The 25316-nt window shown below is 48.9% G+C and overlaps 1 long non-coding RNA gene across 2 annotated transcripts; it reads left to right on the top strand.

The window, feature by feature from the left end:
• The first annotated feature begins 32 nt into the window (after positions 1–32).
• On the top strand, positions 33–19378 carry LOC103019710 (uncharacterized). 2 transcript variants are annotated; one of them, XR_450028.2, is made up of 3 exons: positions 33–159; positions 1473–1650; positions 17472–19378. It is a non-coding gene; the product is annotated as an uncharacterized LOC103019710 (long non-coding RNA). The 2 variants fall into 2 exon arrangements; XR_009005039.1 differs by lacking the exon at positions 17472–19378 and adding an exon at positions 9982–10605.
• The last annotated feature ends 5938 nt before the right edge of the window (positions 19379–25316 follow it).

Below are 25316 nucleotides of genomic sequence, written 5' to 3'. Positions count from 1 at the left end.
GTCGGCCTCGCCCCTAGTAGAGGCCCGGCCCATCACGGGCCTAGGTTGTACGGGTTTGCAGTCTTCGGGCGACTGTTCAAGAGGCCTTCGCTGGTCGGGTGGGTGTCGCCAGGAGGATGCAGCTTTGCGCCAAAGTCAGGGAGGGCGCCCAAAGCCGCGGTAAGTGGCCCGGGATTGTACTATTCGCGGAGCCTTCAGGACTGTCCCTCTCCGCCCTCCTCTTTGTTTGTGAGACCCTGTCCCCTCCCTCGACTCCGCCCCCTCCTCGCTTCAGTGCCCTGGCTTGGCCGCTGCCCCCAGGCTGCTTTAGGGACACCTGGTCCGGGTCACCTCAGAGCAGGGACTAAGTGCCCGGCAGCACCTTGACCCTACGTTGAAGTACCTCGGGGACCACCTCAGATGGAGCAGGGTCAATCACAAAACTCCCTTTCCCCAGCCGACACACCTTTGCACAGACGTTGACCTTATCTGTCATGCTTCTCGCTTCCAAGCCCCTCAGCGTCGGCCTCTTGCAGCGCTGTGGAGTTAAATAGGGAACACGAAGGCCAGAATTCAACAAATGGAGGAAACTGAGACCCAGAGAGAGCCAACATGCCCAAGACAACATAAGGAATCAGCCAGGGGACCCAAGAGCTCAGACCCACTGGGGAAAACCACTCTGTCCCCTGTGATAGAGGTCAGGGTGCCTCCCACAGGTCTCCGTGGACATCAAAGGGAGTTGGAGCCTGGGAGGTGGGGTCTGGAATCCTGTCTGTCAAATAATAACAATAATAATATAGACTCATTTTTTTGTACTTGCCATGTACCAGGCATATAGTCCCTATAACGACCATTTGAGTCCAGGATCACTGTCCATTTTACAGTTGAGGACAACAGCTGATAGGTAGTGGAACTGTGGTTCCTACCAGCACCTTCTGAGTATAGAATCTGTGCTTTTAACCACTGTGATACGGGGTTGTGGGGAAGTGGTTTCAGCCTGTTGCTCCAGCAGAGCCCCTCAGCCCCACTGTCCAGCTCCTCTGTGGCCACCCACTACCACACCTTGCCCCCATCTAGAGTGAGGGCCAGTATCTACTCTGAGACTCTTTTAAAGGTGTCATCTTACTGCATCCCCACATCCCTGAGAGGTGGTCCCGTTTTACACATGGGAAAACCACGGCTCTGAGAGGGAAGAGGCTTGTTAAGGTCACACGGGAGGATGAGCAAACAGAGCCCAATTTGGGGCTTTAGTTCGAGGTCCCCTTCTCCTGAGCAGGCCCCATGTAGGCCCTCTCTGGTTAACCTAGATGTCATTTTTTTTTTAATAAACTTTATTTTTTTATTTTTTATTTATTTTTATTTTTGGCCACGTGGCTTGTGGGATCTTAGTTCCCCGACCAGGGATTAAACCTGGGCACTTGGCATGAGAGCTCAGAGTCCTAACCATTGGACCGCCAGGGAATTCCCAACTTAGATGTCATCTTATTCTCCAGAACAAGGTTCAGCGCCCTCCAAAGCCAACTCGGTCCTATTCAAACCTCGCGCGCCCATTGGAACAGCCCCCTGGGGCGGGGCATACGTAGGCCACCTGAGTGGCGGCTCTTGGCTCCAGTGAATGGCCTGCTTCGTGCTAGCTCTGACCCCACCCCCCAGGAGGGAGGAACGGCACAGGTGAGTTTCTGAGAGCGAACTTTGTGTCACACACGCGCTCACTAGTTCCTGGTAGTACTGAAGATAAGCATGGGTCCCGCCCCTCCATCAAGCCCTCAGGGCTGGGGTCCTCCTCCAGACCTACTTGCTTTCCCTTCCTATCTGAAAGGGGTGGGACGAGATGGTGGTGAAACAAAGATCAAAGGGCAGCCCGGTGCGGTTCTGGAGAAGCTTGCAGCCACAGCACAGGAAGGAGTAAACGTCCCATGAGGAGGGTCCTGGTGTTTACTGAGCACCAGTTGCATGCCTGACACGGGGTTTGCCCTGTTGCAAATTGACCACTGTGCAAGATAAGTATTACCCGGATTCTACAGAGGTGGAAGCTGAAGCTCAGGGAGGTGAAGGCACCTTGGCTGGTAATGGCATTCAAACTTGAGTGGAATTCTGCCCCATGCCAAAGCCCCTTTCCTCCACCTTGCTGCCTCTAGGATGGAGGAAATCCTGGAAGACTTCTTAGAGGAGGAGCAAACTGATCCTTGAGGAAGGGTGCAAAGAAATCCGTCCCACAGAGAAGAAGGGGAAAGACATGAAAGAGTATTAGTGGCAGGGGGACAGTGTGAATAAAGGCCAGGAGGTTTGTAAGTGGGAAAAGGAGGAGAGATGGGCTGTGGATGGAGAGGAAATGGGGATGGAAGACCTTCCATCTGTGAAAGACCCTGAGTGACAGGTGAGTAGGGTGAACATGTCTTATGGGCACTGGGGAGGCCTGGGCCTCAGTCTGTTCATTTTTAAAATGAGGAGCTTGGACTGGCTCACTTCAGGCCCTCCCAGAAAGTGTCCAGATTCCTCCAGGTCCAACCCTGGACTGGCAGAGTGGGGAGTGGCTGGAGCAGCTCAGGGGCCAAGGGTAATATTTTGCTCCAGTCTCTCAGTCTGAGAATAAATATTTTTACCAAGCTGGCAGTGCCAGATCCCTGAATCTCCCTGGCTTCCCCTCCCCCTCCCTGGGGTCCTGCAGAGAAAGCCCAGTCCTGGGGTCAGGAGGCAAGAGGAGTGATGTGTCTTAGGCCTGGCTCCAGCCCAGGCAAAGTTTTGTTCCCCTTGGAGCCTCAGTTTCCTCATCTGCAAGATGGGGGAGTTGTGGCCTGAGCTTTCTAAGCCCTCTCCCCACCAGACTAGACAACATAAAATTCCAAGACTTTCAGGGAGACCCCACCTTGGGATGTGCTCACAAGTGGCTGTGAGGCCAGCCAAGGCCAAGACCTTGGGCCTATGAGGGGTCCAGAGCCTGCTGGTCAGTGGGAGGGGTAGAGGGGTTAGAGCTGGATCAGAGTTGGGCCTGCTGTTGGGGTCTCACAGCCTGGTGAGAGTAGGGGGAGAGATGGTATCTGGACTCTAAAAGTTGTGGAGAAAAAGCCCTCACTTGCTGTTTGGCATGTGGAAGGGGTGGGGAAAGGCAACCTGGAGAGGGCACAGCATGAGAGCAAAGGAAGTCAGGTAGGACTCTGAGGACTTTGCTGGGGAAAAGTCAGGTAGGCGAGGCTGGAGCATGGGGACCCTGGAGGAGAAGAACTGGTTCTTGCTGGGTTTGGCTGGATCCAAGGGCTGTGACCCTCTCCCTCGTGGGCAGAACTGGAGGCCCCCAAGGTCAGCAGCCACAGGAGTGGGGCTTGGGATCTGTTTGGCAAACCAGTTTGGCAAGGCTGTCTCCTCCATGATGTCATCCAGCTGCTGTGTTCTCTGAGAGACAGTGTCAGATAAACTTCCGGCCTTGGAAGAAAAGGGGGCCCGGCCCCAGGTGCTGAAGGATGGGAAAGGAGTGACTCTTCAATGTAGGAAACTTGGAGGCAAGGGAGCCCTGGGAAGGAGAAGGGGATCTGAGATGCCCAATGGGCTGTGATGAACCCCAGGAGACCAGCCTCATGGAAAAAGGAGGGTTCTGGATGGGCCGGCCTGGACTTCTTATCACTTCTGGGAGTTCCCTGATGCCTGGCGTAATCTAGGCTTATGGCAGCGGCCCTGTATAATTGCTGCCCAGTGGGTTGGAACCATAAAAACACATGAGTGGCAGTTTTGTTATTATCATGAACCTCACAGCTTGAACGTTGTGAGGTAGAACCATCATTATACAGAAGAGGAGACAGGCTCAACAAGGCCAAGCCACACCAGCACCTTACACAGGGTTAGAACCCAGAACTCTTGATTTTTTTTTTTTTTTTGGCTGCATGGCATGGCTTGCAGGATCTTAGTTCCCCTACCAGGGATTGAACCCGGACCCCAGCAGTGAAAGCGTGGAGTCCTAACCACTGGACTGCCAGGGAATTCCCCAGAACCCTTGCTCCTAACCATGGTACCCTGCCATTTGGGATCTCTGCCCACATGGGGCCTTGTCATATTTCTTAACTACTTGTGAGCACAGCAGCTGAATTGTGGCATCATAGAGTCCTAGATGCCCACCTCGTGGTAATCTGAGTTCCAGAGAGGGCAAGGAACAGGCTTCAGGTCACATAGCAATTGGAGGTGGAGCCACTTGGTACCCCAGATCCCCAGCCTCCCCAAATCCTTGTTTCCCCCTCAGGGCCTGGCACACTCAAGCATGAAATAACAATAACTAGCACATACTGAGTCCCTACTATGTGCCATTCATTCATTTATACATCACCACAGCCATGTGAGGTAGGTGCTAAGATTATACCCATTTTATAGATAAAGAAACTGAGGCTCAGGGGGAAGTCACTTGTCCACGTTGACACTGCATATTGGTGGTAGGGCTGGGATTTGAACCCAGTTGTGTGTACCCTTTCCCCTTGGTGGACCCAATAGGCCTCACTGTAGGTATGAAGACCTCTAGACAGGAGGATGGTTGACCCCTTTGCAGTCTCCAGAGGCAAGCAGTGTCCAATTCATAGTTTTTACGCAGGCCTGGCCTTCCCGGGGCGGGCAGAAAAGTGCTGAGGCCGCGAAATGCTCTGAACCTTCCCAGAGGAGGCGGCCACGGTGGGAGGGAGTGTTTGGTGCAGACCTCAGAGCCAAGTGTAGACGTGGCGGCTGGACCCACTGCAGGCGAGGGAGGGCAGGCGGGGTGGGGCCCAAACCCAAACCGGCCTCCCAGCAGTGTTCCCAGCCATCCGCCAGCCAGGCCCAGCCCTGCCCGCCCTTCTAGCTCCCCATCTGGATTTGAGATGAGGACGCTGGGCCTAATAATAGCTGAATGGTAGCAAAGGCAGTGCCTGGAGCCTCAGCCAGTGGGGGGCTGGGATCCCCATCATCTCATGCTGGCTTGGAACAGGTTTCTGAACTTCTAAAATAATAGCAAGTGCTTATGAAGTGCATACATGTGCCAGGCATTGTGCTGAGGTTAGCCCACAGTAACTCATTTATTCCTCACAACAACCCAATGAGATAAGTCTGTCATTAGCTCTATTTGACAGATAGAGAAACCGAGGCACAGAGAGTTAAGCAACTTATCCCTGACTGTTATAGCAGCCTCTCATTGCTGAGCACACACGTCTGTCCCAGGCCCTGTGCTAAGCACTTTCCATGTATTTTCCCATTTGAGGAAAATGCACAAGGCATCATAGGCAGATCATCATTTATTTAGATGATGAAAAAAATGCGACCGAGAGAGAAAAGGGGCTTGCCCAAGGTCACATGGCTGCAAGAGGTGACTCAAACCCAGGACTCTAGAGAGGGTAAGACCTTGGCTTCTGGAATCAGATAGACCTGAGTACATCACTGGTGACATCACTGCTCCTTAGCTGTGTGGCCTTGGCAAGTCACATCACCTGCCTGAGCTTCTGTTTTCTCCTCTGTAAAATGGGGGTTTGGTTGACATGATGCTAACACCACCTGCCAGCTATTAAGTCCACCTTGGGGGTAGTAGGTCATTTACATCATGCATTTATGTTGTGCATTCTCTCATTCAGTTCTCACAACAGCCCCCAAGATGGGGACTCCTCTTCTCTCACACCTGTTTTATAGAAGAGAATGTGAGGCTCAGAGGGTGGAAGGGCCTTGCCCAGGACCGACAGCAAGTGAGTCAGGATTTGAGCCCAGTGCTCTGATTCCAGAGGCTGAGCACTTTTCTCTCTACACTTTGCATCCTTATACTGAGGCACAGAGAGGGTGTGGGCTCTGCCTGCGTCACAGAGCGAAGTAGGTCTCTAGGGCCATCTGATGTGTAAAGGCCAGGAGGGGAAGGCCTTTCCACCAGCCCCAGGTCACTGCAGTCACAGCTTTTCCAGGCTTGACGCTCAAGGTGTTTCCTAGACTCAAATATCTGAAAAGATGCCCTGTTCTTCCAAAGGCCGGAGTGAGATCCACATTTGGGGGCCCCTTCCCTGGGAGGCCAGGGTGCTGGATTCCTGGTTCAGCTAGCAGAGGTGGGGAGGTTCCTTCTGGCCAAAGAGGACCAGTCTTCGGAGTCATACGGGAAGCTTGGGGCATGAAGAGAGCTTCAGGTTTTGCTTAAATCCTGATTCTTCCATTCACTAGCCACTTCATCTTCCTGAACCTGGGAAGGAAGTTTCAAATGGGGGCACTAATACCTCCTGTAGTGGTTTGTTTGCAAAATAACTTCAGTGCTTTGCTTCCCTGTATGCAAGCCCCTTTGCAGTGTGACTTTGGAACTCCTCCCATCAGGAGATAGAGCCTATTTCCTCATTCCTTAAACCTGGGCTCAGCCATATGGCCTATTTTGGCCAATAGAATACAGCAGAGGTGACATTGCCTGTTCTGAGTCTGGACTGTAAGAAGTCTTGTAGCCTCTGCCCATTCTCTTGGAACCCTCCCAGCTGTCATGTGAACAGGCCTGGGCTATCCTGCTCAGGGATGAGAGACCACTGGAACAGGAATGAGCTGTCCTGGCTGAGGCTGTGCTAATCAGCCAGTTAAGACCAGAAGAACCTTTAGCTGAGCCCAGACCAAATTGCCAATCCATGATATCATGAGCTAACTAAATGGTTGCTGTTTTTTGTGGGGTTTTTTTGTTTTGTTTTTTTTGGCCGCGCCGCGCAGCATGCGAGATCTTAGTTCCCTGACCAGGGATCGAACCTGTACCCCCTGCAGTGGAAGCATGGAGTCCTAACCACTGGACCACTACAGAAGTCCCTGGTTGCTGTTTTAAGGCACTAAGTTTTGGGGTGATTTGTTATGCAGCATTATTATGGAAATTAATAACTGATACAGTTTCATTCAGTGCAATTAATGGTAACTGCTGTAACAAAACAAAAATCTCAGTGGCTTAACCCAATGATAGTTTATTCCTCACTCATGCAAAGTCTGATATAGGTCAGGAGTCTCCTAACCCATCTGCCTTGGAAGGCACCTCTCTTCCAGGCAGTGACTCCCCAAGGCCCTCCCTGGAATCCATTCCTGAATCCTCTGCATGTGGAAAGGGAGACTAAAAATCAAAAGAGACTCACCCATTCTTAATTGCCTTGGCCCAGGGATGACATGTAATTTTCACTGGCCAGAATGTAGTCACATGACTCTGCTAACTGTAGGGCCCAGGAAGAGGAAACAGGTTGAAGAACACAAATCATTGGCTCTGCCACATTCCCTCCCTCACCAGGCACCATGAGGAGTCAGACAGTACCTAGCACAGAGTGGCTTAAATAAGGGGCAATTTATAGGTGAAGAATCTGAGGCTTGGGACTTCCCTGGCGGTCCAGGGATTAAGACTCCGTGCTTCGGGCTTCCCTGGTGGCACAGTGGTTAAGAATCCGCCTGCCAATGCAGGGGACACGGGTTTGAGCCCTGGTCCCGGAAGATCCCACATGCAACGGAGCAACTAAGCTCATGTGCCACAACTACTGAGCCTGCGCTCTAGAGTCTGCGAGCCACAACTACTGAGCCTGCGTGCTGCAACTACTGAAGCCCGTGCACCCTAGAGCCCGTGCTCTGCAACAAGAGAAGCCACAGCAATGAGAAGGCCACGCACCGCAAAGAAGAGTAGCCCCCACTCGCCACAACTAGAGAAAGCCCGCACACAGCAACGAAGACCCAACGCAGCCAAAAATAAGTAAATAAAATAAATAAATTTATTTTTTTAAAAAAAGACTGTGCTTCTACTGCAGGGGGCACGGGTTCAAAAAAAAGAAAAAAAAGATTATGGGGCTCAGAGAGGTTGACAAATTTGCCCAAAACCACACAACAAGTCAAATGAGTAGCTGTTTTGTGGTAGTGAAGGGCTCAGAACAGATCTGGAGTTGGACAGATCTGGGTGCAAATCCCAACTCTGTCGTTTCCTTGCTGTGTGACATTAGGCTAGTTACCCAGTTTCTCTGCATTTCAGTTTCCTCATCCACAAAATGGGGAGGGGAATAGTTCCAACTTCACAGGGTTAGGGTGAGCATTCAGGAGCTTATGTGTGTCAAGAGCTTAGCTCAGATCCTGGTACATGGGACCTACTTAATAAATGTGAGCCACCTGGGCAGGCATGATGCTCTTTCTCATCTTGCCAGGGTCAACAAATTTTTATGTTTTGTGCAAATTCTGTCCCTTCCTCCTACCTCTTGTGGTATGAATGGTTTTATTTACTTGGTTAAGAGAAGGAAAATTTCCCCCAATTGGATATTAGTTACACAAGCCTTTACAAGCACAAAGCCCCCAAACACCCATGGCTGTTCTGCTGACAGAGGTCTGAAATGATTTCATTATTGCTTCCTTTAGACTAAAGCTTGGCTCTGTAAAATGCATCCCCTTCCCAACCCACCCCTAGGATTGTCCCATCCCTGGGAACGGGGCAAGAGGGTCTGCAGCTAATGGGCTCCAGCTGGGGAAAGGCCAGGGCCAGGGCCAGAGCAGACCCTGCTGGGTGTGTGGTCTGGGCCTTATGAAAATTTCTGCCCAGCCCGAAGGAAAGGTCCAAGATGGGTGAGATATGGCTTCCCCTCCTTTCACCCCATTTAACCCATCTCTGAGCCTCCCTTTGAAGCCAGGCAGACAGGTTCGTGAGCATCATGGCGCTCACAGTCTGGAGGTAGAGACAGATTCAGCGAACAGAGCACCATATAAAGTTTTCATTACAGATTAGGGTCATTTCTGTGAAGTGGGAGCCACATGGCACTATGGGAGCTTGTACTGGGGGCCTACTTTAAATTATTTTTAAACTTTTGTTTTTGAAGAGATAATCCTGGGAGGTCAGAGAAGGTATCTCTCAGGAGGTAATTATGCTCAGATCTGGAGGATAAGAAGAAATTTGCTGAACAAAGAGTTGGTCTTGGGATGAGGGGTGGTGTTCCAGGTAAGGAACAGGTTGTGCAAATGCCCTGAGGCAGGAAGGAACAACCTCCAGGAACTGATGGAAGACTAAAGCAACTGGTGTTTGAAGGGTTAGGGAGAAGCGGGGTGCAAATGAGAAGAGAGAGGGGAGCAGGGGCCAGTCCCTGTGGGCAGGATTGTCTACATAATTTGTGGGGCCTGATGCAAAGCAAAAACATGAGACCCCTTTAAGAATTTCAAGATGGTGACAGTAAATCATTAAACTAAGCATGGGGCCCTGTGCAACTGCACAGGTCATACACCCAGGATGATGGTCCTGCACTTGGACCATTGTAAGAAGGAAGGACTTTGCTGTGAGGGCTGCAGGGAGCCACCGAAGGCTTCTGAGCTAGGGGTGGTAAGATCTGATTTGCATAAACCCAGGTGCTGTCTCACTATACCACACCTGGATGGTATGTGACCCTCTCCTCTCTGCACAGGTGGCCTGATTCATTTTCCTAAAATATTTTACTTGGAATCTCACTCTCCTGATCAAGAACCTGCAGTGGCTCCCACCCCCTTATCAGATCCGGCCCAAACTCCCTACCTAGACATTCAAGGCCTTTCATAATCTGCCGTTACCTGATTTAATTAACCTGCTATCAACATAAGGCTATGTGCCGAATCCCAGAGCTGATGAACTAACCCAAGGACTCATGGTAATTACAGGAGGCAAGGCAGGACCGGAACCCAGGTCTTCTGCGGTAGGCAACCCCCTGCCCTGGAGGAGGGTGCAGCCTCACAATGTGCTTTGTACCCCCCAACCTAGCACAGAGACTTGCACCAATAGGTGCTCAGTCTGTGTCTGTGGCAGCGAGTTCCTCCTCCAGGGCAGGGTATTTCAGAATCCAGGATGTAGTTAGTGTCCTTCCTGACTCCTTCTCTCCATCACCTCTATCTCTAGGCATTCACCAAGCCCCACTGCACCGCCCTGGGCAGCTGGGGGTGGGGGTTGAGGTGCGGGGGCCGGGTCCTGCCTATAGACACGTGTTTGGCCTGCACAGCTTTTAAAAAGCTTTTCCAACTCATCATTAATGTTTAAAAATCAAGAAATTTCACATGGCAATCTGCATTGTTGTTTCCCTGCAGAGTCCTGGGCCTGGATTCCCCAGGGGAAGCCGCGTGCTCCTTAACTGGACCCTCTGAGGGGTTCCGCCCTAAGTCCGAAGTAAGACTGTGGAGTTTGGAACCTTGAAGAAAGAGCACCCTAGTTACCACCAAAGGCCAATCAGGATCCTGAAATCTGACCAATCAGATGATTGGCGGCAGGGCCATGTGGAGTAAGCCTCACTCCCAGCCTCTGCAAAAGAGGAGAGGAAAGGTTTTGCTCCAGTTCTTACAACCAGCTCCAACCTGCTGGTTGACTCCCGAATCCCTGGGGGCTGAAAGGATGCAGTGAGTGTTCCTCAGATGGGCCAAGCTGGTCCCTCCCACCCAGCCTTTGATCTTGCCCGTGCTTTCTGCTTGGACAGCTCTTTCTCCTCATCATCACTCTGGCTGGCTCCTGAGTACCATTCAGGTCTCAACTCAAAAGTCACCTCCTTAGCAAGGCCTTCCCAGCGCACCTATCTGAAGCTCCAGGCATTACTCTGTATTGTATTATCCTTTTGTATTTTTATTATTTGTTAAATCATAGCAGTTATTACCTGAAATTTATGTGTTGCTGTTTGTTTTTTTTTTATTTTTAAAAATAAATTCATTTATTTTTGGCTGCGTCAGGCCTTCATTGTTGGGTCTTCGTTGCTGCGCTTGGGCTTTCTCTAGTTGCCGTAAGTGGGGGCTACTCTTTTTTTTTTTAAATTCTATTTATTTATTTTTGGATGTGTTGCGTCTTTGTTGCTGTGCGCGGGCTTTCTCTAGTTGCGTTGACTGGGGGCTACTCTTTGTTGTGGTGCGTGGGCTTGTCATTGCGGTGGCTTCTCTTGTTGCAGAGCACGGCTCTAGGTGCCCAGGCTTCAGGAGTTGTGGCTCATGGGCTCTGGAGCACAGGCTCAGTAGTTGGGGCACACGGGCTTAGTTGCTCCGCAGCATGTGGGATCTTCCCGGACCAGGGCTCGAACCCGTGTCCCCTGCATTGGCAGGAGGATTCTTAACCACTGTGCCACCAGGGAAGCCCGAGTGGGGGCTACTCTTCGTTGCAGTGCACGGGCTTCTCATTGCAGTGGCTTCTCTTGTTTTGGAGCTTGGGCTCTAGGCACGCAGGCTTCGATACTTGTGGCACATGGGCTCAGTAGTTGTGGCTCATGGTCTCTAGAGCTCAGGCTCAGTAGTTGTGGCACACGTACTTAGTTGCACCGCAGCATGTGGGATCTTCCTGGACCAGGGCTCAAACCCATGTCCCCTGCATTGGCAGGCGGATTCTTAACCACTACGCCACCAGGGAAGTCCCTGTGTTGCTATTTGGCTCCCACTAGATGTGAGCTCTGTGAAGGCAAGGACCAAGTCTGTCTTGCTCATCACCAAGTCCCTAGGGCTGCGAATGTGACATGGCACCACAGAAGAGGTTCAGCCCATGTTTGTGGAAAAGTGAACCACTGGACTCACAAAAGACCTTTCCCTGGAGGATGCCCATGACTCCTTGATACAAGTGTGGGTGGGAGCCGGTTGGCAATTAGGAAGCAATTAGTCACCAGCTAATTAATGCACAAGACAGCTTAGGGGCTGGGAGGCAATCAAGGGACTGAAGCCCACAAAGGAACCTCAGGTCTCTGGGAAAATATTGAGAGAGGGCAATGAGGAATCCCCGGGGTAATGTTTGAAAACCGCTTCTGTGTTGTTGAAGGAGATTTAAATGGTCAGAAGCCCCCCAAAAGGGGACTTGGTCCCTTTAAGAAGCAGGTGGGTCTAGCCAGGCTCTGGTGATGGGGCTGGAAGAACTGGCCTGTAAAATAAGCGATGGGATGAGGAAGAGTCACCCTTTCCTACTTGGGGGATTTACCTTTGGATATTAGGAAAGGTTCTTTTGTTTGCAAATACCAGAAACCTCCTAGACTAACCTGAGTTAAAAGGGAACTTTATTGGGAGCCCATCAGAAGGGGTATCAAGATTATAAAAATTTCAAGGTAGAAAGAGGGGGCCCAACAACTCATGTTGTTTCCGTTTACTCAACATTGTTTTCTGGTTTCCAGAACCTTCTGATCAGCCTGTGGTCTGGAGCTTTGCATTCAAAGTGTGGTCTGTGGAGCAGCAGCTTTGGCATCTTCTAGGAGCTTGTTGGAAATGCAGAGTCTCAGGCCTTGCCCCAGACCTACTGCATCAGGATCTGTATTTTAACAAGATTCTCAGGGGATTCATGTGCACATTATAGTTTGGGTGCATGGCCACAGGAATCAACTGGGTAATGGTGGGGACGGTGTCTCTTAAACCTGAAGGTTCCTAGGAGAGCTGCTGCCTTGGTGGTCTCCATGGGATGGTTGTTCCCCAGGGTCCACTGGAGAGAGGGCAGTAAAATCGGCAATCTTGAGCTGCTGTTACCGATTCTTGCTCGGGTGCTAGCTGGGCGGGAGTCCAGCCCACAGCAGCCTGCTCCTCAGGTAGGAGATGGTCCTGGGGAACCCAGGCCTGTGACTTGCCAAGGAGGAAACTACTCGGGACCCTGGAGGGAATGCCCTGTATGCTGCTGGATTCCTACTTAGGGGACTCTATTTTGAAGGGCTCATCTGCTTGGCTGAAGGAAGGCAGAGGATGGCCTGGGCTGATGTTGGAGCTGGGACTTTCAATCTGCCTGCTCTGATCCTGGCAAGCAGTTCCTAAAAAGCTGCCCTCAGGGCATGGAATGGAAATAGCCGTATTGACTCTGCCCAGTAGGAGTTCCAAAGCACCTTCACCTCTTATCGTATTTGATCTTCCTAATGATCTTGTACAAAGGATGTAAACAAACAGAAAAACAAAACCACCAGTGAAGCATAAGAGTTTCCTGCCTTTAAAAAGGGTTAAGTGCAACCCAAGGAGTGTTGCTACTTAACTTGTACCTCCCTCTTGGTTTGTTAAAATCCTGTTCTCAAATTAAGGTGCTGTTGGGTTAGGAGGTTGGATCGTGGGTGAGCTCATCCTCTCACATTATGAAGTTGTTCATTTAAAGTGTGCCTATATTGGGATTCCCTGGTGGTCCAGTGGTTAAGACTCGGTGCTCCCAATGCAGGGGGCCTGGGTTCGATCCCTGGTCAGGGAATAAGATCCCGCATGTCCCAACTAAAGATCCCGTGTGCGGCAACTGAGACCCAGTGCAGCCAAATAAATAAATAAATAATAATAAAAAAAATAAAGTGTGCCTATGTAGATCTCTCAGCAAGACACAAGTATCCATGCAGGCTTATTCAGTACTCTCTGGAGCTCAAGAGTTTCCCTTTTAGGGCCAAAGCATTATTGAAAGAAGGCAATTCCTACTTCTCTCACTATTTCTCCCATTGGAGAAAGGATCTCCCGCCTGCCACCCACAGGTCCCAGGCATCACACGGCATCTCGAGGCAGCTCCCAAAATTGCATTCAGATGCTCCAGAAGGAAACTGTCAGCCTCTACAAGGCTCACCTTGTGTCTCCAAAACTTATTAAGTGACATCATAAGTAAGGCTTGGCAAATAGGATGAGGGAGTCTGGCCAGTGAGGACAGACAGAAGCCTGTGGGTATGGATGCAGGCAGAACAGAAATGGAGACTGGTAATAGGTGGAGGTGAGGACAGAGCTGAGTGCCTTGGACAGAGAATGAACAATCCCAGTTAGCTTTACAGAACACTTTCATAAACATGGTCCTCCACGACCCTCAGAAGCCCTGAGTGGTAAAATTTAATTATACCCAGTTCATAGATGAGGATCCTAAGGTCCTGAAAGGTCATCAAGCTACACAAAGCTGAGCCATGCATCTTAGACCAGTGCTTGGTTCATAGTGGGTGAATAGTTGATGTTTGTTGAATAAAAGTAGAAAGTGTGCATTGCATAGCACCTTTAAAAAGAACTGTAAATGATGAGAAGTTTACATTTTTTGCATAGTCTTAAGTATCTCCCCACAAGATACTTACTAATTACAAAGGAACCCTTTATAAGAGAAACTTGGCAGGCACCTCCTTAAACCAGGTGATCAATGTTAACTTCACTAGTAATAAATCACGTTGACAAGATGAAGCCCTTGTATGCTGTACTAAGAAGGGCACAACATTACTCTGTGCTATTCTTGCCAAAAATGCATAATCTCGATCTGATCAAGCGAAAACCACGAGACATCCAAATTGAGGGATATTCTGTAAAATGACTGACCAGTACTCTTCAGTGTCAAGGTCATAAGAGATAAGAGAGACTGAGGAACTGTCACAGATTGGAGGAGGCTAAGAAGACATAACAACTAAATACAAAGTGGGATGCTGGATTTGATTACAAGGAAAACTGTCAAAATTCAAATAGGTCTGTAGGTTAGTTAATAGCATTGTATTAGTGTTGATTTCCTGGCTTTGATAACTGTACCAAGATTAGGTAAGATGTTAATATTAGGGGAAGCTAGGTGAGGGATATAGGAGGTGAAGAGTTTAGGAGAGCTCTCTGAACTATTTTTCCAACTTTTCTGTAAGTCAAATTATTTCAAAATAAAAAAAAATTAAACTATAAGGTAAATTTTATATGTGAATTCTAAATTTAAAAAACTATACATGCACCCCAATGTTCATAGTAGCATTATTATTTTTTTTATAGCAGCATTATTTACAATTGCCAAAATATGGAAGCAACCTGTGTCCATCAACAGATGAATGGATAAACATGTGGTATATATATATATATATATATATATATATATATATATATATATAATGGAATACTATTCAGTCATAAAAAAGAACAAAGGACTTGGAAGACAATACACTAAGTGAAATAAGTCGGGCAGAGAAAGATAAATACTGTATGATATCATTTATATGTGGAATCTAAAAATACAACAACTAGTGAATATTACAAAAAAGAAGCCGACTCACTCACTGACATAGAGAACAAACTAGTGGTTACCAGTCGTGGGGGGCATTATAAGGTTGGGGGAGTGGGAAGTACAAACTATTGGGTGTGAGATAGGCTCAAGGATATACTGTACAACAGGGAGAATATAGCCAATGTTTTGTAATAACTGTAAATATAACCTTTAAAATTGTATAAAAATTTTTAAAAAATTAGATAAACTCTAAAAATCTTGACAAAGTAAGGCATTAATATATAGCTCCTTTGGATGACACCTCTACCAGTGCTCACTTTTCTCTTCTAATTTGAGATAACATTTTGAATCTCTGTATATTCCAGATTATTCTTAGCTCAAATGCCACCTCTTCCAAGAAGCTCTACTTGATCTCTACAGCTAGAAGTTGTGCCTTCCTCCCCTGAACTCCCACAACACCTTATTTGCACCTCTGTTAGGGCATTTATCACCTCCATGGTGGACATCTATGGTATCATCCACCCAGCCTACCTGCCCAGCTCTTTTTCCTCCTGCTCCTGACTCCAACCATGATGTTCTCACAGGAGCTGCCATGTTGTTACAGACCCCACCCCAAGCCACAGTTGATTGGTCCAGGGGTACACATCTGACTCTGTTGGGCCAATCAGACACCTTCCAGGTTCCCCCCACTGGAACTGAGAAGTTAATTGGTCTGTCTCTGGTTGCTGGAGCCATGAGATATGAAGTTGGAGCCATGAGATATGAATGTGGAAGCTGTTAGCCATTGTGTTCTCTGACACATGGAGGAACCCTGTCTGCAGCTAGAGAGAAGATAGCAAACACAGCAAGAAGGAGAGAAAGAGAGAGAGAGCTGATTCCATCTGTTTTGTTCTTTTGTTTGTTTTTATTTTTGGGGGTTTTTTTGGTGTAAACAACAGATTTATTTCTCACAATTTTGGAGACTGGGAAATTTGAGATCAGGGTGCCAGCCTTGTCGAGTTTTGGTGAGGGCCCACTTCCTGGGTTGTAGACAGCTGCTTTCTCACTGTCCTCACTTGGTGAAGAGCAGAGAGAGGACTCTGATTCCATCTGTTCTTGAAGTTTTCTGTCCTTGCCAGGAGTGGTTGGTTGGTTGGCCCTGCTGTCTACTACGTAACCCCCAGAATCCAATCTTCCAATAAAATCCCCTTCCAATAAATCTTTCTTTATTAAGGTAGCCAGAATAGTTTTCTGCGGCTTTCAACCAAAAGATACTCATTGAATATAACTATTCTGAGTTATATGCATAAATGTTTTCTCTCTCCCATTCATCTGGAGATTGCCAAATGCCCATCTTAGATACAGTTCTCCCTGGCCTGCAACTAGTGAGAAAACTAGGACCATTACTTATAAAGATAATTTTCAAAAATTGCTAAATTCTGAGATTAGTCCTTATTAAATTTTATGGTGACAGAAAGTAATGCTTTATTTTTCCTTTTCTTAAATGCTCTTTGACAAATAACAAAATGTTGGCAACTGTGTGCCTCATTTGGGGAGAACACTTTACTGGAATGTGAAATCGCGGAGTCTGGGGAGCGCTGTCCAGGTATTGATTCCTCTGGCAGGGCCCTTGTCTGGCTCCCAGTACAGCTCCTGGAATGGGGTAAGGCAGGAGATGCCTCCAAAAATGAGTGAGATGAGGTAACGGGTTTAGAGAGTCGTTCTGGTCTCCTGCCTGTCACGAGGAGATGATCTGATTTAAAACTATTGCAGCTTGTTCATTCATTCTTTTATGATTTTTCAAAGGAAACCTAATTTCTTTATATATTTGCATAATGTCCCACTAGCCCTGCCTGACTTTCCCTTTCATGCAGACCTCAGATTAATTTTCCCTTTTATCCTAATTGTCTAGGAATGGCTTGGCTGGGAGGAAAGGTGAGGGCACCTGTCTCAGAAAGTGGTCAGCTCACTGTGGTGGGGAGAGAGCACTGGAATGGGGGTCATACAGCACTGCAGTCCAACTCTGGCTTCCCCTCGGGCTGGTTGCAAGGTCTCAGGCAACTTGCTTCATTTCTCTGAGCCTTGGTGTCCCCATCTGTGCAATGGGGATGATATCTAGCCTACCTTCTGCACAGGACTATTATGAGGGGCTGAATAAGGCTTTGGCAGCAGTTTGGAAATTGGACGTGGAGGGAACAGGTGCCAAGTATTGTTTTACAGGAGCTGTTGGGGGGCCTTGGGTGGGGAAATGATTAAGAAATAGAAATGGGAACGTAAGAAAGTGCAGGGGAGTGGCGAGGTGCTTCTAGCTAGTCCTGGCTCTGTCTATTACTTGCATGTGACCTCACCTCTCTGTGCCTCAGTTTCTTTATCCGGAAACCCAGGTCCCACAGTCAGGAAGTAACTCTTCCTGTTACCTCACGCTGGGCGTCAAAGTATACCTAGAGCTGGGAGAGAGAGAGAGGCACTCCAGGTGGAGGGGTGTGCATGAGCAAAGGCTTGGAGTTAGGAATTACTGCAGCATGGATGAGAAACACTGGTCTCACGTGTTTTGTTTCATGGGGACAATAATAATATTTCTCTATCGTGATGAGAATTAAACAAGAAATGCAGGTAGAGCACTTAGCACAGACTGGCACATAGCAAACTCAGTAATGGTGCTTGTCCTTACTGCTCTTGTTTTATTTTACAGATAAAGAAAACAGAGCCTCCAAGAGGTGATGCAGCCGGCCCAGTCACACAGCCATCAGTAGTCGAGCAGGATTTGAACCCACATCTTCTGACTCTAGAGGCCAGGCTCTGAACCACTGTGTTACAGTCACCCCATTCTGGGGCCTCTGCTCTCGACCCCAGCTGCCATCCTGACTCAGCAACTGTGGGTGGCCTTGCTCCGGTGCATGGGCAGCAGAGCCAGTGAGAAGCCTCCCAGTTCCTTGAAAACCAAATATGGCCAGACCAGGCCCTCAAAGGCCCGACTCCAAGGCTGGTCTTGCTCTTGCCTGCTCCTCTGTGCTGTGGGGCCCTACTCCCTGTGCAACCCCCTGGCTCTGCCCCAGGGGACTCTGGGAGAGCCTCCATCCAGAGGCCCCTCCTCATAGGATCTTGTTGAGCAAGTTACTGAAGGAGAACACGTGAGACCAGTATCTCTTCCGTGCTGCAGTAATTCCCAACTCCAAGCCTTTGCTCATGCAGTCCCCTCCACCTGGACTTCCTCTCCCTCTCTAACCCACTCTTATGCATTCTTTGGGGCCCAATGTGAGCTATCAGGAAGGGTTACCTCCTGACTGTATGACCTGGAGTAAATCTCTCATCCTATCCGTTTGTCTGTCGGTCCGTCCATCTATCCATCCATCCATCCTTCCATCCAGTGGGCACCTACCTGTGCCAGGCATTTTACATATAGTCTCTCCTTTCAGACTAGAAGCTCCTTAAGGATTGCAGACCAAGTGTAGAAGATAATTGTTCAACTAATATCCATGGGCCAAGTCCTGTCCTTACTACAGTCCTGGCGAGGCTCTTATCATTATCACCCCCTTTTCACAGTTGGGAAGACTGTACTCAGATAGGGGAAGTACAAGGGACTCAGCAGAGATGAGTGGAGTTGAGACTTGAACCCTGATCTGTTGGACTCTGGAGGCCAAGTTCCTAACCACTAGGCAGTACTGCCCAACTCCTAATGGAGGGAGTTGGTGGTGAGAGTCAGGTCCTGGGAGACCACTTCTCCTTCAGTTCTTGGCTCCCCGAGTAGTCCCCTTAACACAGCCTGAGGAAGCTGTACCTCGCCTACCTTCCTATTCCGCACCTCTGTGACCAGAGCTGGTCTGACACTTGCCAGGGTGGCTGGGAGAGCATTAATTTTTTCCCTTGCCTTCCCCTGACTGAGACTTTGAGAATGCCTGTCCCGTCTCAGGGCCTACAAAGTACTTTTCAAGGTCACCAGCTTCCTCACCTCAGCCCTGCAGGGGAGGCAGGGCAGGGAGGCTTTTCCTCATAGTTCTGATGGGGGACCTACAGCCCCAGCACTGGTCATATGCCACATCAGGGGGTGGCCCAGCTGGGCCTGGAATCTCTCGTTTCAAGGAACGGAGCCATGGTATGAGGTACTTATGAGTCTGACAGATTCCAGCTCTGCTACCCACCAGCTGTGCAGCCTTGTGGGAGTCCCTTCACCTCTCTGAACCTCAGTCTCCTCCTCTGAAATATGGGGACAGTGCTAGTACCCATCTGAGTGATGTTGGGAGGATGAAATGAACTAATGCTTGTGAAGCACTTAGCCTGGAACATAGTGGGTGCTCAGACAATGAGGTTATTATTGTTCTAAGTGCCTAACACAGAACATCAGATCAGGAGGCTCATCCAGGCCAAGGGTAATAGCCCCTAACATTCCTTTATCACTGCTGTGTACCAGGCTCGTTCATCAGAACAACGTCTCTATAATTGTGCCATTTTACAGCTGGGGTAACTGAGGCTCAGAGAGGGAAAATGACTTGCCCTAACTCCCTGCCCAGCAAGGGGAAGAGCCCAGGCTTGGACTCAAGTCTATGTCTATAATTCAGCTCTGATCCACTGTGCTGGATTCTCCATCTCCATCATGCTAAGGCCCAGAGAGGGAAAAGGAGTTACTCGGGGCCTCACAGCAGTTGGGGGTGGGTCAGACCACGCTGGGGAGGACATTTGCATCCTGGCAGCTCCACACGGGTCTGGATAATTCTCCAGCCCTAGGATTAAGAGTGATACATTCACAGTCTTCAGAAGGGTCTGGGGATCTAGTCCACAGTCTCAGGCTGACCCCAGATCCTGTCTTCCCCAGACACCCCACGACCACCCCTTCCCCACCCCCAGCTTTCTGCATGGGCCCCCCCTTTTTAAAAAAAATCAGCTGAAACCTTTGGCCAAAGAAAACTCGTTGATGCCCACAACCAGCCAGCCAGGGAGAAGGCTGCCCTGGAATGTTGGAGGGGGTCACCAAGCTGTTTATGAGCAGGCCAGCAGAGAAATAAGGGCAGCTACCTTTTTTGGGGAAAGCCATGACTCCCTCTGTGGGAAAGGATCCAGGGCAGGCCAGCTCAGAGGCTTCGGCCTCAGTTTCCCCATAATCACCACCACAGCATTTATGCGGTATAAATAACTTCAGCTATTGATTCAACAAATATTGGTTGGATGCCTGCTGTGTGCCAGGCACTGCCTGCTTAGGGCATAGCAGGGACAGAGCTAAGCCCTGTCCTCCGGGGTTGACTTTCCAGCAGAAAGCAGTCTCTCAGTAAGTCTCCCAAAGAGCCAGAGGCCGGTGGCCCAGGCCCACAACCCTAGATCAATACTCTTGGGGCTGGATGGTTTTCAGAATTCAGAATTTTGGGGGATCTTAAAAAGTGATTGGGTGGAGTCTGGGCCCACCCGTCTCCAATCAAACTTATAGATATTGCTATAGTGAGAAGTGTGAGTGTTGACTCTAAGTGGGATGAATAAAAGTTTGGCACAGCTTCAGTCCATTTGGGTCAGATTTTGCCTCCAAATGAGTTTTCTTTGAGTATACAGAAAAGCCCTTGGTTGTCTAGGTGTTCTGGACTATGGTGTTGAAGGTGGGTATTGGGGACCTGATTCCTCTCCCCGTTATACAGATGAGAAAACTGAGACTCCGGGTAGAGGAATCACATACCCAAGTCCCTGGAGCAAGCAAGTGGTGGGTGAGAATGCAGGTCTCAGTGACTCTAATTTAGGGCTTGCCACCACCAGGAACCCTGCCTGCGAGAGAAGCTGAGTAGAGAAGGCTCCTTGGTCAAGCCTCAGAGGCCCAGCAGCCAGTTCTGCCAGGAAGGAGTTAAGCACCACCTGGGCCTCCGCCAGGCCTCTGCACCGAGTCTCCTTGCAGGGCCTGCCTGTCTGGGGCCTGTTTACCAGGCCACGCTTGCATCACCGGCTTCGACGTGCTGTGCAAACACACTCACATTCTTGGGTCATGAGAAATGCACAGTTGTGGTGACATCATGCCCAGAGAGGAGGGTTTTGCCAGCCTCCTCTTGCCCACAGTCAAAGCTGTTTAATTAGCACTCTTAACTGGAACTCTTGTCTTCTTATAAAAACCAACTGGAGAAACTCTCATGGGTGGAGGTGATGGGGGTTGGAGTGTGTGTGTGTGTTTTAAGGGATAAAAATAGCCCATCTGGGACTCCTTTTGGGGTATTTGTGAGTATTAATGCACCACTGTTTATATTAAATCTCTGTCACACTGGACATTTTCGTCTGAATTTGGCTTGAAGACGGGACCAGAGAAACAACCCATGTCTTTTTGTTCCCTCTAGTTTTTCCTTTGGGAGGGAGACACGTAGGCCAAGTGAAAGGGCACTTGGAAACCATTTAGACCAATCTTTCATTATATAGCCAAGGAAAGGGAGGCCCAGAGAGGACAGGGCCTTCTCTGAGGTCACACAGCAAGGCTCCATGTTCCCACACCCCTTACATACATTTTACAGCACTGCCCTCAGCCCCCACTTTGGTTTTGTGAGTTGGTTTTTCAGGGTATTGAAAAGAGAGATGCTTCTGGCTAGAGCTTCCTGGCTGTGTTTGAGATCAGAGTGGAGGTGATGGTGGGGTGGTGATGGTGGTGATGGGAACAGAGAAGAGTGATTGAGCCCACAGGAGACCTCAACCTCACCCACCTACCTCCCCAACAAAACCTCCCCTAGGCTTTGAAACATCTGTTCCTCCTCCAGACAACCCCAGCCTCCTTTTGCTGCCTCTTCTCAAGAAATACTACCCCCTCACTGGCCTCCTTCCATGACTATTGAAGACTTACTTCCCACCGAGGGGTGCTAGATTTTTAGCAAATGAAAATAGAAGGCACCCAGTTAAGTATGACTTTCAGATAAAAACCAAATAGTGTTTTCATATAAATATGTCCCATGTAATTTTTTTTTTTTTTTTTTGGCCACACTGCATGGCTGGTGGGATCTTAGTTCCCCAACCAGGGATTGAACCTGTACCCTCAGCAGTGAAAGCGTGGAGTCCTAACCACTGGACCACCAGGGAATTCCCTGTCCCATGCAATGTTGAGACATAGAGTTATCTGGCAGCCCTATTCTCCTTCATCTGTGTCATCATTACTGTGGCAGACACTCTCGTCTGTCTTCCCATCAGCCTTCCTTCTCCTTCCTCAAGAAATGAACCCTGATTTTGTCTGGGGTGGCATTGTGTCCCAGGCAATGAATCATGATTAGTATAAGCTAGTCCTGACAACTCTGTTCTCCTTTGCTTTCCCAAACTCCCCTGCAGTCAGGGATGATCTGGTGGCTGCAAATTTTTTGACACCCTCCTTTTCAAAAAGTAGAAGCTCACCACCACCCCCCACCTTGAATGCAGGCTGGACTTACTGACTCATTTCAAAGAGTGACTTCCAAGGCTAGGTCATATAAAACATTGTTGCTTCTGCCCTGCTCTCTTCAATTACTCATTCTGGGGGAAGTTAGCTGCCATGTTGTGAGAACACTCAACAGCCCTGTGGAGAGGCCCACGTGGGAGGAACTAACAGCCAGCACCAACATGCCAGGCTTGTAGGTGAGCCCCCTTGGAAGTGGCTCCACCCCCAGTCAAGCCTATGGATGACTACAGTGTGGTCCAACATTTTGACTGTAGCATGAGCCAGGGACATACTCGTATTAATCATATTTTTTATTTTCTATATTTTATGATGTTTCAACGTCTTTGGGAGCCTTGGTGTCTGGGAAGACACTGCCCCTCCCAGGGCTAGCTAGTTCCTAGAGACAGTAAACAACTTGTCAGTGAGCCCGCCTTTCATGTACAAACCAACCAACCCTGTGTCTATACCCCCAACCACCTCCTTATCTAACTCTCACACAACAAGCCAATATTTCCTCTGCCATAAATCAACCCAGGGCCAGGCACTGGACAACTAGGGACAGCCCCTGTGCCCCAAAGCTCACTGGAATTATTCAAACTAGCCAGCTCTAAGCTGTTTACCCTGCCCTGCCTTGCCCCTTCTGCAGAAACCCCAATAAAGGCTATGCTCTTGGACTTCTGTCTTTCCTTTCTGCCTCTTGACTGACACTGGTGCTTTCCCCTGTGGCCCTGCATGGCACAGTATGCCTCCTGTTTCTAGGGGAACTGTAAGTAACATTAAACTTTTCTTTCAATGGCATTGACTTCCCCATATTGTCACACAGTCACCTTTATAAATTGAGTCAGGCACAGATCACTCCTGAGAGATCCTGATCTAGAACCACCTAACTAAGCCATTCCTGGATACTTGACTCACAGAAAATTCTAGAGATAGTAGAGGTTTATTGCAGCAGCTAGGTTTTGGGTAATTTGTTTTACAGCAATGGATAACTGATACAGATGGTCGTGTGACCTAGTTCTGGCTAATGAAGCTTTCTTGATAAAAGGATCAGAAAGGAGAGAAGAGCTCATGGGAATTGTTACAAGGATGATGTAAGTTACAGAAGTGATAGCCATCCTGGGACCATGAGGTGCTGAAATATAAGGATGAAGGAGTGAAAAAGTAGGAGGAAACTGGGTCTTTTATGACATCGTTAAGCTGGTGGAACAACTCTGTGGTCTCCTGCATCCAGGTTTGTAGACAAGCAAACAATAAATATCTTTGTGGTTTGAGCCACTGTGTCATGCAACTTGCAGCTTAATGCATCCCTAACTGATAGAATCAGCATACACAATAGCGTCTCACTTAACTGGAGTAACTCTATGCAATGACTTCACTTATCTAGAATCTGAAATGAAGCTAAAAGGACAACTGAGCTAAAAGGACAAAAGCAGCACCACAACATCCATACCAAGCACCTTATTCTTAGGTAAGCTTTCCTGGCCTTAACTCATAGCCTTTTTACTCTTACTTTACATACAATTCTAACAAGCTTTTCTTTTTCCTTTTTTTTCTTTTTTTGGTTGCACCATGTGGCATGTGAGATGTTATCTTAGTTCCCTGACCAGGGATCAAATCTGCACCCCCTGCAGTGGAAAAGCTCAGAGTCTTAACCACTGGACCACCAGGGAATTCCTCCTAACAAGCTTTTCTAGGGCATCTTCCCAGGCCATAGCTTGGAAATCAAATTCAATTCCATAATCAATCATCTGCTATGTGCAAAGCACCGTGGGAGGCCCTGCTAGGCACCAGGTATGCACAGATGAGTTTCAAGCGGAAGAGCAACATGATCCAATTGGCCAGGTAACTTGGGCTACAATGTAGAGATTGGAGCAAGCCTGGAAAAAGGAAAAGAGAAAATTTTCTAGTGGAGTGTCAATTTATTAAGAAAATATATATTTAAAATTATTTCCCATGGAAAATTCCACCTACAGGACAAGTCACTCTAACTCTTCTTCATTGTTGCTAATACTGGTTTCCAAAATACTTGTCAGCTTTGACCTCCTGAACCCCTTAAAAGTTTTCAGAAGTGAAATAATGTGCCAGGCCTGGATCTGAGTTCTGAGGAGACGCAGAATGCAGCAGCTCTAAGATATCCCGAAGCATGATTATTCTACCTCTAGACTTCATAGAATCTAAGGTCCAGGGGAGAGGAAGGAACAGCTCAGAGTGACCCAACTAGTGGCACAGTGAGGACTAGAACCCAGGACTCTGTACTTTCCCTTTCTCCAGGCAGTGAGGAAGGCAACGCCGATTCCATCAAACCACTCAAACATTTCCTCCCATGGGGAGCAGAGCCTTGACCCAGTGCCGCGAGCTCCCCCAGGGTCAGGAAGCTCTGCCTGCTCAGGATTTCCTGCGTGTGGGAAAGAAACAGGATGAGCAGATAAATCCTCCAAGGCTTATTTTCAAGTGCGTGAAGGCTTCCCCTTCGTGAGTCTGCAGCAGCCCTGGCCAAGAGGACCAACACACTGACGTGTTTTGCATGTTTCTAAAAGTAATCAAAAAAAAAGGATGACCCTGCACCCATGAAGCACAAGGCTGGACATCGCAGGGAGAAGAGCATGGGTCATTGTCCCTGCCCTTGGGAGCAACCTTGGTTTGAGTCCTCCCAGAAGCAGACTCTAAGACAAGTATTTAAGTGCAAATAATCTAATTTGGAGGTGATCCCAGGGCATTCCTGTAGGGGAGGGAAGGGAAGGCCTCCAGTAAAGGAAGCATTATCAAGGCAGTTACCATGGTGGGAAACCAGAGCTCAACCCTGCTAAGGAACTCTGAGAGACAGGGTAGAGTAAGCCTCACTCATCCCAACCAAGGGGCAAGGGAGCTGGGATACTCATCCTCTGTTGGTTGAGGACTGGGGTGGGGCAGAGGGTGGGGCAGGGGGTGGCGCGGAGGTGGGGGGCGGGCGCCAACTCTCCGCACTTCCGGCTTGCCTGCGTGCAGACCCAAGAGTGCTCCTGAGGCCAGAACAACGTAAGCAGCCTTTGGGGAGTCGTGGCAATTGTCAGGGGGATATGGGCAGTGTCTGCTCCAGGGGCTGACCACTAATTGGTTTTACATTTACAGGAAAAGGCAGTCACAGGCCCAGGAGACCTGCCTCCTCCTCCCTGTGTGAGGATGTGGAGGGTTTATACAAGGCAA

This window comes from Balaenoptera acutorostrata, chromosome 13 (assembly GCF_949987535.1).
Source record: "Balaenoptera acutorostrata chromosome 13, mBalAcu1.1, whole genome shotgun sequence".
Lineage (NCBI taxonomy): Eukaryota > Metazoa > Chordata > Mammalia > Artiodactyla > Balaenopteridae > Balaenoptera > Balaenoptera acutorostrata.
Note: the sequence above shows the minus strand (reverse complement) of the source record. Positions and strands in the feature narration are given on the sequence as shown.